The sequence below is a fragment of the Struthio camelus genome, chromosome 7 (genome assembly GCF_040807025.1).
Source record: "Struthio camelus isolate bStrCam1 chromosome 7, bStrCam1.hap1, whole genome shotgun sequence".
Taxonomy (NCBI): Eukaryota; Metazoa; Chordata; class Aves; order Struthioniformes; family Struthionidae; genus Struthio; species Struthio camelus.
This window is the reverse complement of record NC_090948.1, coordinates 33462435-33477840: the sequence shown is the minus strand read 5'-3', so window position 1 is coordinate 33477840 and position 15406 is coordinate 33462435. Positions and strand designations below refer to the sequence as shown.

The window sequence follows — 15406 nt, the reverse complement described above, 5'->3', positions numbered from 1 at the left end:
GCTATCTGATATTCGAGATGGTTTCGGGTTGCCAGTTTTACACAGATTTATTATTTATTACCAAGACTATTAAATCGTAGTGTGTTAGGAACAGTGCTTACAAATGGACATGGAGACAGAAGTATTCAGTGACCTTCCTGTAATGGGAAGGGTCCTCATGGAGCTTGGGAAGGAAAAGCAAAGAAAAACAAACACTGAAATTCTTCCTTTGCTGGAAGTCACTTAGGCAAGCGTTTCATCCACCCCTGCTCCCGTACTGTCAACCTTGGCGTTCAGAAATAAGGCATTAAATCTCTAGTTTGTAATACTGGCTTATATGTTTTTTTAACAGTACATCTAGGTTACTACTATTTGAGCCTTTGTGTTACTTTCAAGGTTATGTTTGCATACGTAAAAGTAAGACTTCTCAATGATAATTTTCATCTATGGTCTTTCTGAAAGCCTCAGATAATGGAAGCATTCAAAAGTTGTAACATTGTGACAAAATGGAAAGTGTTGGTGATACATGGCATATGATCAAATTGGAATATAAATACTAAAGCTGATAAGTTCAAATTATCAGCTTTTTCAAAAGATATTTGCAAGCAGTTGGACTTCACACGAGTCGGGTTTGTTCACAATTGTTAGAATGTCAGATAAGAGCCTGTTTCTTGGTTTCCTCTAATACTTGGGTGCATGCCAGTTAAAAAATAAAAAAAAAAAAAATCAAACCCACCTTACTTGTAGTACTTTAGCTTTTTGGCTTGCTTTTTCTTCCCAGGAGCAATCATGCCTGCATGCAGGTACAGTAAACCTATTGATTATTTCTCAGGATATTGTAGTTCTTTGTGTAGTGGAACTAATGGGGTGATACTAGTGGATTTTTGTCATGAAACTGCAGTCACTTGAAGATCCTCTGGTGTGTAATAAAGATTGACCTGTGCACTGTTGTTTTTTTTCCCCCATTGGTGTTGCTAACAAAGTGTCTTTCCTCTACTCTGCTGCTTGTTTTAAAAAATTAGTAAAATTTTAATAACCAAAGGCTTATAAATCTGGTTGATACTGGCCCTGTGAAACCAGTAGTCTATGCCAGGAGAGAGCAAAAAGACTAGCAGCTACAAAAGCCTTACTTAGTTAGGAAAACTATTCACAAAGACTTTTAAAGCCTCCCCCCCCCCCATCCCACCCCCACCTGCCCTTCATCTAAGGCAGATCTTTTTTTAGTATTTGTATGAAGAGTGTAATGGTATATTCTAAATAAAATCAGTTTTAAATGCCTTCTAGTATCAGTATTTTACAAATACACTGCAACTGTAGAACTATTAGAAAGGCAGAAGTCTGATAAACTTTCTCTAGAAGCAGTTTTATGATAGCAAATGAGTTCCATAGTTCTTGATATTCCGATCTGTAACATGCAGTTCACGTTATGCACCAGAAACCATCATTACAATTTTCTTCTGTTAGCTCTTAAGTCAAATTCTCTTCCTGTTTTTACAGATTAATAGAAATATGCAGTTCCATAATATCACATTTGAACTAATGAAGTGGAAGTACAGATGAAAACAGTCTGGAGGAAGCTTGAAGTACAATACAGTTTCATTCAGTTTCCCAATTCTGAGGTAAGGGTAATGCATGCAAAACTTTATTTTGACTTTTTCAGAGGTAAAAAGCATGTGATTAGCAGCCATCTTCATTTTTATTTTATGTTGGTGACAAAGTTCTTAATACCTTGCTAAAAATCAGTTGTTTGATCTACTTTTGGTCCATATTTCAGTTGTATTAAAAATTTATTATTTCTCCTCTAATCACAAGTCCCTAAAAAGATACTCAATAATACAGGCCATCTTGCAATGAAAGCAAAAGCTAGCCTAGATTTGACATGCTTATGTACCGCCAAAACGTAAAGGGCTTGGAGGTAGTTCTGAAAATTACAGACTTCATACTAAACACAGAGCCAAAAATTAACTTACTCGCCTTTCCCCCCTGTGGGCGGAGCAGGTAATTGCTCATGCAGTCTCAGAGCCAGTTGCACAAAAAATAGAGTTCTTAAGTTCTTTGTCAGTAAAGAGGGCTCTGCAGCTGAAGCGCTGTCTTGAAAGGTCATGCTCTTGTGATAAAAGCTGGCTTGTCTATGAGAAGGAACAGTTTCTGTTCTCAGGCTTAAAATTCTAAGCAGATCTCGAAATTGAGATTTAGTGTTCAGGGAACATGTGCATACTAGTAGAAGACTATGCTTTAGGAGCTATTTGTAGCACTAAATAGCTTCATTAGCCTCGACTTTCTGCTGTGAACAGCAGAACCACAACAGCCGTTGTGAAGAATTATTAGTGTGCTAAAGTAAAAAGGGTTTTGTAGGATAAAACATCTGTCTGTAAATGGCGGTCTTCACGTTTTTGAGTTCAGTCCACAACATGTGTCAGGTTCTCAGAGGAGGACTTTTTCACTTTGGTGGGTGAGATGCAGGCTATTTTGTGCACAAAGGAGCTTGCTCTGCATGTTTTACATATAGCATCTTCAATATCCATCTTGACTATGACAACAGCACAGTTGTCCATTTGTGCTGTTGTCATCAATGTAGAGTGCTGAACTCTCCAGCAAGGTACAGGTATTTGTAGAGGATCTACTTTTTGAAGGAATATTTCTCTTTATGTTGAGAAAGTTCCATTTAAGGATTTTTGTTATTTTGTTTTCCCTTGGAATCTTTCTCATGGCTTTTGGAAAGACGTTTTGCATCCTTACTCTTATTTTTCTTCATCGTTTCTGCTGTCTCTTCCTTAGCAGTTCCCTGTGGTTGGTTGGCACCAACAGGAGCAGTTGCTTATCACTCACCTACATGCTCTTCCCGTCAGACCTGTGCTGCCCATTGGGAACTATGGGTGCGCACTGAAGAGAATCAGCCTTGTTTCTCCTTGGCTTTCCCGTCTACTGCTTTTGACTTCCATATTACTGAGGGAGTGGCTGGCATATCATCTTCATCTGATACTCCAGTGTACTTAGTGGTTGGCTGTGCTTGCATAATCCAGCTTGCTTCCCATTGAGGGCAGTCCCCCTTTCTTGTTCCTCCTAGGTACTCTTCCCATGACCTCTTATTCTGACAGGAAATTGATGCTTATCTGTCCAGAGCAACTAGATAAATTGTGCCAGTATCAGTCAGAAGCATTGGGTTCTGCAGTGGCTACTTGTTCATGTCGAAACAGAAAGGCAAGTGGCACTGAACTGTGATGCAAGCTGAACTCTTAGGAGTCAGCAAACTCAGGATGGCAGACCAGGCAAATCTTCCTAGCAGGTAAAGAATTCTGCTTTTTCTCTCTTGGCCTTCCGGGTGGATATTTTGTATACAGCTACCAGGCCAACCTTTTGTTAATATTGCCAATTCATTGTTGGCAGAGACCAGTATTGTGTCCAGAAGTTAACATCTTTGACTATTCACAGTCTTGGAAATTGCTTGCGACCCGTTTTCATCAGAGGTACACCCTCTCCTTGTTATTTGGGTAGAGAATGGGTTGTCATAAAAGTTTTTTCATCACTCTTTCCTCTGTTCTCAGTGATCCCACTCCCAAAGCATTTAGAGCTGATGCAGCGTTTAGAGAAACAGTGCTGCAAACTTCACTTACAGAAAAGGACTCTTTTTTTTTTTTTTTTTTTTTTTTTGGTTAGAGATTTGAGGGAAAGGTAAGTGTTTGGAGTCACCATGTATGGGTGAGTGCTCTGAGGGGAAAAAATAGCAATAAATGTTAATTAGTATCTCTTAGAGATACTATCTGCATTTTCCCTCTCTTAAGTGTCTTTCAGATACTGCTTTGAATTGAAATGAACTGAAAAAGTGATAGATACCCTTCTGTTACACAGTGGTGGGGGAAGAGAGAGGCTTTTTTGCAGATACTTATTTTGCTGATAGGACTAGGCAAAAGCTTTCCAATGTCACATGGCAGGGTATAAGCATACACGCTCCAGATGCAATCGTCCTTTTTAAAAAAATTCCATCTTGTCCACTGTATTCTTTACAATGATAGTATTAGCAATAGTTGGGGGGGAAAGGTGTTTTATATTTTTTGCCAGATCAGCTATTGATATGCAAGGAAATCATAACAGGAACAGTACTTCACCACAGGACTTCACTATCTTGACATAGCTTGTCCTGTTTTTACTAAGGGTTATGGACTCCTATGTCAATCAATATGCAAATGACAAGAAAAAAAAACCCAAGAGTTGTAGAGCAACAGGTCATTGGGCTGAACATTTTTGTTCCTACGTATGTTCTACTTCCTCTTCTCATATCTTTATAGTTTAGTTTCAATAGCAAGGTGAATAAATCAAGTATCTCAGACGATTTAAAAAACAGAGAGCCAAAAAGAGACAAAAAATAAGGTTACCTGGACCATAAAGAGGGAAAGAATATAAATATTGGATATGGGCAAAGTGATGTCTTGCACTGGTATAACATCCCAGCTGATTTTAGGGACTTCCTGAGATATCTTCAGTATTACATTTAATAGCCTGACCTGCTTTTGACTGAACTTTCTGAAGCCATTTATAGTTTTCCAACCCACAAAACCCTGCAAAAAAGTGAGTGCTTTATTTTTAAGTGTACTCCATAGAGAAAAGTTGCGTGCTGTTAGCATCTGAAACTGCTTTCTGAAAATTTACTAGTTAGTAGTGTGTGTGGTTAGTATTGGTGAGAAAGTCATAGGTGGTGTATCAGCAGAAACAGAATAAATCTCTAGTTATCTCTTCCATGTTAAGGTTTAATAATGCCTATCATACAGCTATCTAATGGTTCAGTTTTCTCAAGATGAGAAATAATCCTGATTTATTTTAGTCTTTCTTTTATATGGTATCTCTCTGTAATATGGCCTTTCTTTGTAGTTCTGCTAGTTCTACTTTATTTTTTGATACAGTGTAAAATTCTCAGGCCTTATTTAGTAGGGTAGGTGTTTTTTCATTGCGACTATGAATTCATGCAAGTCTTTAGCATTTGTGTCATGTGTGGTTATGTATGCTTAACTACCTTCTGCAACTCATCTCCTGTATCATGCAGTCTCATGTAGCATAGAGTTTTGACTTGTCTGATTTTTTTTTTTTAATATACTTTTTTTCCATTAAAATGTAAAATCCTCCCTTAGTTTGCCTTGCCTACAGCAAGGCAATACCTATAGGCAGATTAAAGGTCTCAGATGTGAAACTGCTGGACAAGTAACTTTAGTTGACGGTTTCCAAGTAACTTCCTAGTTGTCAACTTCTAGCATCTGTATGTAGAGTCATTTTCTTTCTATCTCTCAAACGGTAGGTGATAGAATCATCTCTTCTCATCTGATGGAGTTTGCTAGCCAGGAGCATGTTAAGTGTTTCATAACAAAATCTTGAAGTGGTAAGATGTTGAACCTGCAGTGTTTTTATTATTACCATCAAGACTGTATAAGATCTTCCCCAATCAGTTAGGAAGCAGTTGTCCTGTATGATTGGGTTAGCTGTGACAGGGTTCCCTTGTCGGCACACTATTTCCTAGCAGTTTTTAATTCCGTAAGAAACAGGCTCAGCCACTTCAGGCTCAAACCGCAAACGGGAAATGCAGGTCAGTGTATTCAAAGCGTTTTCCAGGAGTGGAGTAAGCAGAAGCCCGTGTCATCTTTTGCGTTTGCTGATCAAAACAGCAAGTGCTAGTGACTCCGTTCCAAAGCTTGCGATGTAGAAGCTGCTTCTGAAGTTTGCTCTTGCTGTCACATATTTTGCTACTCCTTGGGAAACAAAAGCAATATGTGTGCCTAATCCATGGTCGGTAGCCTTGCTTTACTTAATCGCATTTCTCCTGGTTTAACCCAGGTTATTCCAGTATCATGACCGTCTCAATCTCAGGCTGTTTGAAACAAGTCCTATTCCTGGACCAAGGCAGCCAGGATCAGAAAAACTGAGTTTAACTATTTTAGAATCCCTTCACTTCATGGTTTTTATGTTGGATCTGTCAGGCTCAGAAGCTCCTGTTGAACGTGTAGTGGGCAATATATCTCAAGGAAATCCAGGCAAACTCCTGTGTAGTAACAAGAGGCTAAATTTAGCCTCTTATTTGTATCTCTGAGAATGGGGCTTTAACATGGTAGGAGAGAGAAAAACTGATTCAAGAATTTAAGATGAGAAAAGTATACATGAAATGCATTCACAGTACAGTCTGAGGATGTTTGTATTAATAGTAACGTATTTTACAATCAAGTTATCATAACGTGGATATATGACTAGAAAGATACCTTATTTCTCTTTTGCTGAATTGTTGACTTTAATGTTTAGATTAAGAATGGTAAGAGGTGGCGAACTACTAAATGTTAAAATTAATGAGGATTGTTTTTGTTTTTTGTTTTGCGTTTGGGTTTTTTTTGGTCTTTTTTTGGTTTTTTTTTTTGTTTTTTTTTTTGATGGTCCTGTTTTGAAGCAGTCCTAACAACTCAGTTATGGACCAGGATCTGCTGGGCTAGGAATAAAACTCAGCGTAGCCCTGCTTCGGAGTTAGCAAGGTTGTGATGTTATAATCAGTTTCATGGGGTGAAATGATTCTCAAGTCTTGTAGCTGACAAACAAAATTGCATGGAAGATAATCCAAGAGTCCAATTAAAAATACACGTTAAAATAATAAATAGCCATCTACTAACCTATCAAGATCTAAGATGAAAGTCTTCAAATAAGATCCTTAATGTTATAGCAAATTACTGTTATTACTACTTTTTAAAAAAATTGTTGTATCTAATTTAGATATGTATGTGATATCCTTTAAAAATATATATGCAAACTGTAGCTGTCTTGGTAAAGAAGGCATACCTTTGTTGTGTCCTTAAAATATGTATGTTTTGCAGTTACAAGACAATCCAAGAGCTTATAAGATCTTGAGTAATTGAATTTTTTAAAACTTAAGTTAAACTTAAGTGATCTGTTTTGAAATGCTTTGTTAAAATAATTTTCTGCTGGTGCCACTCAATGTAAGAATAAAATATCTCAATGAAAAAGTACTGTAATTAGGCAGTAGAAGAAAATGTTTATGATTAGGTAGCCATATGACAAATATTCTGTCACCTTTGGAAAACAGCAAAAGCTGGTAATTCCATAGAATCAAACAATATTTGTTGATGGTATAAATTAATAAAATAAAAGCTTTTTTTTTTTCTTCCACCTGCTTTGTCATGAGCTAACCTGATGGAGTAATGGCAGTAATAACTTCTAATAATGCAAACCAAATTTTAGGATGATATGCTTTATGTGTGTGTATGGAAGAACAAATTTAAAACACTAGTTGGTCTAATATGTGAAAGTACAAAAAGTCTTAATGAAATTTCCTCTAAAGTTTTAAAGTCTCAGGCAGCCAATAAGTTTGCTAGCTATAGTTAGAAATAAGCAGAAAAGACTTAGAAACTGGATAAGAAAACAGAATAGAAGTATTCTAATTTAACAATAGAATGAATTAAAAATAAAAAAGAGAAAGGGGAGGAAAAAAACAAGAAAAGGGACCAATAAGGTGGCTATATGCTAGAAGCAGTATTACTCTAGTTGCATTTATTAATAACCTGAAGACAAAACTACTGGAAAAAAAGTAAGATTGTGTAGTTTTTTGGGGGAGGGGGGAAGCGAAGGCAGTGAGTAACTTCAGAATGACCTGATGAAGCAAGGATGATGAAGGAAAGGGTTATTTGCACTATTCAGTGTGAATTTAGGGTAAGGAAAACATTACTCTCCAGGTCAGATGAGCTATTGTCAAATATTTGGTTTAGTGGAGGTAAGGGGAGCCTTGCTGTTACATTTACTAGAACAAGGATTGAAGCGTTATCACAGTAGACGTTCTGTTTAGCTGAAGTAGTAAGGCAGATGGTTGTAAAAATAATAAGACATTACAACAGGTAAGAAATAGAGCGAAAGACGCAAGAACTTCACAGTAACGTTTTCATAGAAACTTAACGGCGTGTCTGTATTTGGAAAGCTGTGAGACAGTGTCATAAAAAACAAAAGACCTGATGGAACCTGATTGTTTCCCCTCTGTCGTTGTGAACCCAGTTACTATCATGTAGTATACATGCATAAAGATAATGAAATGAATGTTCCTGCCTTTTACGGCTTTGAGAATGCAGGAATCAGAAAGACAAGTTCTTATGTAGAACTGAATAGTTTTTAGTTCTCATAATCCTCTAGGATCTGCCTCTTAGTGAAAACTTGTTTAATACCTTTTACGCAAAAATCTATGTGGATAAGCACATGCATAAGTAACATGGAAAAAAAAAACATGCATCTGTCTGCATTTTGTGTATTATGTATACAAACTTTTGAAGAAAACAGAAGGCTCATGTTCATGATTTTTTTTAACTTTGGTTTCCTGGAACCTGCTGCTAACTTACAAAAATGAGGGGGAAAAAAATCCAAGTGCTGATTATTCCATGTTTTGATATTGACAGGGCATCTTGCGCGCTGATTTTAAATGTCTGCCATTGGTCACAGTCAGTGACAGAAGATTTGAATTCGTTAGACAGAACAGCGCTGGATGGATCAATAGCCCTATTCAGTATGGCGATTTCCACAATGAAGATGTGCAGAAAGTCCCCCAAATGGCCACACTTTGTTTGAATGGGAACAGGTATTTTATATCCTAGAAAAGGAACAATAAAACGTGTTCAAAAGAAGGTAAAGTGTGGCCATTTTGGGACTTAGCTTCAAGTTACAGGTTTGTGAAAAACATTAGATTTGTTTCAGTTGTGAGATAAAGCATGAGAAGAAAACTTTTGCAGAAGCAGTTTGGTCCTAGCCTTTCAATGAGATGCAAGCAAACAGGGATCTGACTGTTTAGAGGACACTCAGTGAAGTCTGAGAAGAGAGGTGTTCCTTCTGGTGCCTTTAACTTCTTTGCAGCTTAAACAGTCGTAGGATGATTTTGCAATCCACTATAAATGTACTTTTGTAAGCTACTTGGTCTCTTCCCTTCAGTAAACTTTGTGATATCCTCAATCTTTGAATTAACAAAACGAAAAGAAATATTTTTCCTTATTTATTATCAGTCTTCTAAAATTAGCATCAGTAGATAGTAAGAGCAACAGAACCACTGAGGTTATAGAGACAGTACCTTTCCCCCCGACTCCCCTCTTACTCTGCCAGAGCCTGAGCAGTAGCTGAATACTTATGTGGAAGTAGAATCTCATGAAAACAAAGTATGCTGTCACTGTTCCTGTGACTGGAAGAAGGAATAATAAAAGCATCAGACAAGATCTTCTGGAAGTTTTGTATTTGTGAGACTAACTGCTCTTGCTGTTGATTTTTTGCTGGAGTTTATTATAAATTAAACCGCATTATGAAAAGGATACATACTTCAAAACAAGCAGGTGTACCAAAACCTTGGTCTTGTAAGTGTTACTTTTAAACATATGGCAATGCATCTGTGACTTTCACAGCCGGTAAATTGATCAACTGAGATGAATTCCTCACCATGCTAAAGCATTTTTCTCAGTGGGAAACTGATTTTTGGTTTGAACGTTCATTTAAAAAAAAAGCTAATTATGTACCTCGTATGTTGAAACTGAAAGAAAAGAAAAAGATTAACAGTTAATTTTTCAAAAATTATTATGCATTCTTAAGTACAAGTGCCTAAAAGATGAGATTTGAGCTGCTATTACTGCAAGAGGAGGAGTTATAATATGGCATGTAATGAATTTTTAAATCTGTGGTCTGGGAGAATTGTGTTCTCTCATTCTACCAACTGCTACACTACTTGTCTGTGGTAGAATATCAACATTGAGTTTCAGTGAGAGAGTAGATGAAGTGGCTCGTTATATGGCTCACATTGTCTTGGGGAAAGAGCAGCAAAGTGCTGCTTGGCATTATTAAAGCAGTTGCACAATTTTCTTGTGGAAGTGGAGGCTGGCTGAGGTATGTTCATGTAACTTGTGGCAGCCAACTGATAACCCTTCCATGAAGAAAGTCTTCAAAAATGCTACCAGTGTTAATATATCCCGGGTCTGTGGGGTTTTTAGCCTCTCTTAATATAGGGCAGAGCTACACAGTAACATTCAGTTATTGCGAACTATTGTATAGACTCTCTGTAGATATTGATAATATGGATGCTTTTTCCACCAGAAGTAATGAACTAAGTGGGATATCTGGGGAAAAGGCAATCTAATTATTCTCCTGGTTTTATACTCTTGCTCTGAGCACCTTCTACTGACTGCTCTTAAGGCCAGGCCAGGGCAGCAGTGGTCCGATCCGCCTCTCTGGCAGGGGTCTGTTTATGCTTCAGTATTCCATCCACTCTTTTTTTCTGTACACTTCCTATCTCGAGTCTTTGGAAAACCTCAAAGAAAACAGGGGAGTGGAAACAATATTCAGGAAGTGACAGAGGATTGGTGATTACAACATACTGTGCTGTGTTTGATAGAGATTCTTCAAACTTTTTTTTCCCTCCTTGGATCCCCTCGCTCTTTCTGCCAAAAAATAATTCTTTACTCTCTTCAACTTGCAACAAAAATTTCTTCCTTTCATGGAGTCTGTGGTTTTCCTGTAACCCTCAATCTTTCCTTCACAGATTTAATTTGAATCATCAGTCTTAATTCTGACCTATAGTAGGCCAGAATAACCAATCCTCTAACTTCAGCTTTTATCTAGTTTCGTCCTTTCTCTTGTTACCACATGGTGAACCACACCTAAACCAATTGATTCACAGGCACTTGATACAATTTTATAAACTAGTTTATAGAAGAACACTGTTAATGAACCTGCTCCCTCTTTTAGAGGAAGAAATGACAGGTACTGTTTTGTTCTACTAACAAAAATAAATTTATGCTCTTTATATATTTCTGCGTTTTCTGCCTTCAGAAAGTTATCACATTAAGTTAACCTAATAACTTAGCTATTTCACTTATAAAATTATGAGTGGGAAAGAGATTAATGTAGTGACAACTTTTTTTTTTTAAACAACCTTCAAGCCTGACACATTTACACTAAAATTCTATGTTGCAGTTAAGTAAAAGTCATATAATGAAGCCGACATGAGGATTTTCTCTGTGCTTCACCAGATGCTGCCCCTACTTGGTCTTACTGTAAAGAAAAAGAATCAAAAATGAAAAGAAAGTAGGAAGGACTACAAGATTGAGAGGCTGATTTAGACATAGCTGATGTGTGCGTCTAGGTTTGTCAACAGCAAACAAAGTATTTCATTGTCAGGGATGCTCTGGATTTTTTTTGGATGCTTTTACGATGACTGTTGAAGGTGGTGGTTTGGCAATCACCATTAGTTATTGTCGCAATTATGCTACTATTCATTTCCTCTTTGATACCTTGTTGAGGATATGGGGCTTCACACCCCCCTTGTTTGTAGATTCAATGTAATTTTCTGTCATGGATGAAGCGTACATGGAATTCTTATTCCCATTGACAGTAGTTTCTCTGTATTCTACAGACAAAGGCTTTTGAAAGTTAAATAGATCATGTGTGGGACCATATTAATTTTTCTCTTTTTTTCATAGCTGTCGGTAAAAATGAAAAATTCTAAGTTTTGCAGAACAGTGGTACGTGAGATTCAAAATCTCCAGTCCAGTTGTAAGTCTATACCAGAAAATTGGTCCCGGGTACTCCTCCTAAATGACTCCAGTAATCTCTGAGCAGACTATAAATCTTATTTCCTGTTTTTTCATGTGGAGAGCAGGTTGGGTTATTCATAGGATGTTGTTACGTATTGACATTATTATCAGATCTGAAAAGAGCTACTTTTAGTTACCAGTAAAGTCAGCAAGTTGGGGGAGCTTAGATATAGCTAGGCTTCAGCCTTACAAGACAGGTGTTGAGCTGTGGTTTATTGTGGTATAAAGCATTGCTTTAGTACTTCAAGTTCAGCAATATGCTTTTGTCTTTCTTCTACAATGACAGCACACTGGACCATTCAGGTGAAGGGAAGGTTCATCCTTCATCTTTTGAAAAATGGAATAACTGGTGTGCCAGATAGGCTCAAGAATCATCAAAAAAACAAAGTTTTGATAGTGGAGATGTGAAAGGAGTAAATGATTTTTAGATGCAATGATGGCCCTGACAGAAATGATGTAGGGAAAAGGCAGGGCGTGATGGCTACACGAATGTAATCTTCAGTGTTTGGGGAATAATTGAATTGCCAAAGTCGGTATAGAGATGACTTAGAAGTCAGCATGCATTTATTTGTAAAAGTTTAGTTTAAGAAACTGTTGTGTCATCAGCAGAGATACCCCTCAAGTTTAAGGATAATGGGGAAAAATGCTTGTAGTAGAAAATAATATCCAAATCTTTCTTGTAGTACTGAGGATGGCAGCTGATGAAGTCACGCAGCACAAGAGTCAGTAGGAGAACAAGTCAAGTTGACAGGAGAAAGACTTTGAAAAAGTTTTTTCCTTATCACCTGCTGCTTATGTATCTCTCTCCTTGGAAGTAAATGCTCCTTTACCGTGCCAGCGTAGCACATGTTACAAAATTCTGAATGCTTTTGGGAAGAGTATCTTAGACATACACTGCAGTTAAACATCAAAACTCCATTGAACGTTTTTATCTGCTCCTGCTACAGTTGATGATCAATACAAATGATCATGACAGCTAAAACTAAAAATGTAGTATATGTGTGCCTTCTTCATTTCCTTAATTAGTCTATTCTGGTTTTTTACCATGTGGAGAGAAAAACAAAGATTTGAACAAAAAAAAATCAAGGATTGCAACGGAATGTGGAGAGGTGTCATTTAATCCTTTTAAAAAAGAATATTGCTAGCTTACATATTGTTGAGCTGTTCTAAAATCTATTGTGCTACGGTTATGAAAAACGTTTTCTAGTGTATTTAAGATAATCTGTTTGCAAGCAGGGGAAAAAAAAGTGGTGTAATTGCTTGAATACTAATGGGAGAAATACTGTATATTTTTTAAAAATACTAAACTCTAAATGTTTTACTACGCTTTCTACAGTCATACTTCACATGTGTGTGTTTGTTTTTGGTGGATTTTGTGTGAAAGGTTTTAACAGTATTACTTTCAAACTTTAATGCTGGAAAATATGGGATGATAACTGTTGAAGTATAAACATTACCTTTGAACTCTGTCTACTTATTAAAAGATTACTGTGTTTGGATTTAGAAATGTCTTTGAAGCTGTATTTGGTGAAATATGTTGTTTAAAGTCAAGAGGAGTAGTTTGTGTGCATGTGCATGCCACGTTGTTTCTGTAGTTATTTAACCAAGCGGATCCACAATGCACTTAAAGCGTTTGACTTTGGTTTGCATTAAGCTGTGTTTTCACATCAGCAAAACTGTTATAAAATACTCGTTGGAATACTAAGAGTAACACAGACTCTATCACATTCATGTAGAGTCCTGAACATTTTCCCCAGAGCATACTTCACAATTAAATATTGTAAAAAGTAAGTATTGGAGATAAAAGTGGAAATTGAGTGTAGTATAGGATTAATTTCAGATTATTTGTACTATGCAAGCACTTTTATATATATATATATCATACCCATCTGACTTGATACCTCCACTGTTAGTGAAATAACTGTGTGCATTAGCTTTTTATGCTTTAGACATGAGCATTATCACTCTATGATACTGAGAATAATAGAATAACAATGTTTTGCAAGTTCTGTATGAGATTGTGAATGTTGTAATTGCAAGACATTTGCTCTCAGGTGGGATTTCTTTTTTTCAACCCTTATTTTTTCCTTTTTTTTTCTTCCTGCTTTTGTCTATTAAAGCTTTACGTCATCGTACTTACATGTGTCAGGGTTCTCCTTTTAAGCTCTGGCAGTTACTAGTGGGATGACTTCTGAGGTTACCACCCCCAGCTGTCCACCTTGCTCTTTAGTTGGAGGTCAGTGCCACTGCGGCAGTATCAAGCATGCACCAGATCATCAGCCACAGCTGTTCACAGCCCAGCATATTAATTTAAGCTGCCATTGATTAGGCTAATATGCTCGATTTGCACCTGATGGTACTTGCTCATTTCTCTTGCCCTTGCTATGGAGGTGGCAACCTCCACTGCAAGGGTGAGTTTTATATCTGGTACTTGTAACCTTGTGGGTTTTTTTTTTGTTTTTTCAAAAAAAACAAACAAAATGAGTTTTTTAGAGTGCATGTGGAGGCTTATAGAAGATCTTAGAAGTGCTGTTAGCTGACTATTTATAAGCTACGAAAAGATTCACAAAAGATATTGAAAGGGAACACTTCAACAATTTTAATTTAAAAGGGCAATGTAATTAACAGGAAGAACAAACTTAAGAGTTAAATGTCATCCACAAGATACATATTTAAAATTTTTTTTCTGTAGTTAGAACACTTTAAAGAATGATTTTTTTTTTTCCTCCCCTCTCCTGCCTTCTGTCCTGCCATGTATGTTTCAGAGGGGCTCACAGTGTCAGCATCTACTACTTTTATTTAGCCTGCCAGCTATTAAAAGGCCTCTTTGGATTTATAGTGGTTTCATCCAAAGACCATCGGAGACTGCTCCTTTCAGAACATGCCTTTCAGAATATCTGTGTGTATTCTTTACACACACAGTGTCTTTTGAGAATAGCTATACTGAGGACGTTTCTCCTGTCAGCAGAGTATGGTGCTTCCATGGGCATTGCAAGCATGTAATCTGAGGGAAAAAGAGGATTAAGCCTTACCTTGCCAAGCAGCATTTTGTATTATCGAATCATGACGATGATGAACTTGCCAGTCATGTCTCTTCTGTTTGCATGTATCAAGAAATACTGCTAAGGAAAGTTTCTTCTTTTACCACTTGTAATGAGGAGTGCTGAATTTAATTATTTAAAAAATATATGGCCTGTCTACAAAGTAAATTTTGCAAGTGTGTGTTTATCTTCTTGACAAAGTAATGTATGAGGTAATTTGGACAACAGATACCTCATAGATAGCAGAAAAAAGTATATATCCTTGTTTTAAGCGGTTTGAGAGCAAGCTGTTTGCTTCTCAGGAAATACTTTTCTGTAGACCTTACTTAATGCTAGATCATGTTCCATTTGCCATACAAGGGATGTGGTAGGATCGTAGATACCAGAGAGAAAGGATTTGCAGTTTGATAAGTAGGCAGTAGAGATTCCCATGTTTCAGGTGTTGCTGCCAGCAGTTTGGAGGGTTTTTGTGTTTTGGGGGTGGGGGAAGAGGGTTGTGTTCGTGAAGTAATTCTTTCTGTCTGCTTTCTGTGGTTCTCAAATAATTTGAATTTTGGGGTGGGGGGGAGGGAGCTAAGATCTGCTTTCTGTTACTTTTTCCTGGAAATTCTCTATTCCCCGCTATGTTTGTGAAATATGTTCTTTAACAGTAAGTAAAATCATACCAGGTGTGCGAAGAGTGAAGGATCTGTGAATAGCACTGTCACGTTGGCTCTCTTGACCTTGGAAATTACCGATCTATGCAATCAGGTATTTCTGAGCCTTGTTAGCATGTCTTATTTAGCGTTTTAATTT

At 37.1% G+C, this 15406-nt stretch overlaps 1 protein-coding gene across 9 annotated transcripts in view; it reads left to right on the top strand.

The window, feature by feature from the left end:
* BMPR1A (bone morphogenetic protein receptor type 1A) overlaps positions 1 to 15406 on the top strand; it is a 93600-nt gene that overhangs the window by 38842 nt on the left and 39352 nt on the right. For 5 of the 9 annotated variants that reach the window (XR_011142239.1, XR_011142240.1, XR_011142238.1 and 2 more), the window contains exon 2: positions 1477 to 1598. The exons of 1 other annotated variant lie outside the window; for it this stretch is intronic. The gene's annotated coding sequence lies outside the window, so the exon portion shown is untranslated. Of the gene's footprint in view, positions 1 to 1476; positions 1599 to 8402; positions 8669 to 13626; positions 15362 to 15406 lie in introns of those variants that run through there. 3 more of the 9 variants (XM_068950697.1, XM_068950696.1, XM_009685825.2) reach the window with 3 other exon arrangements.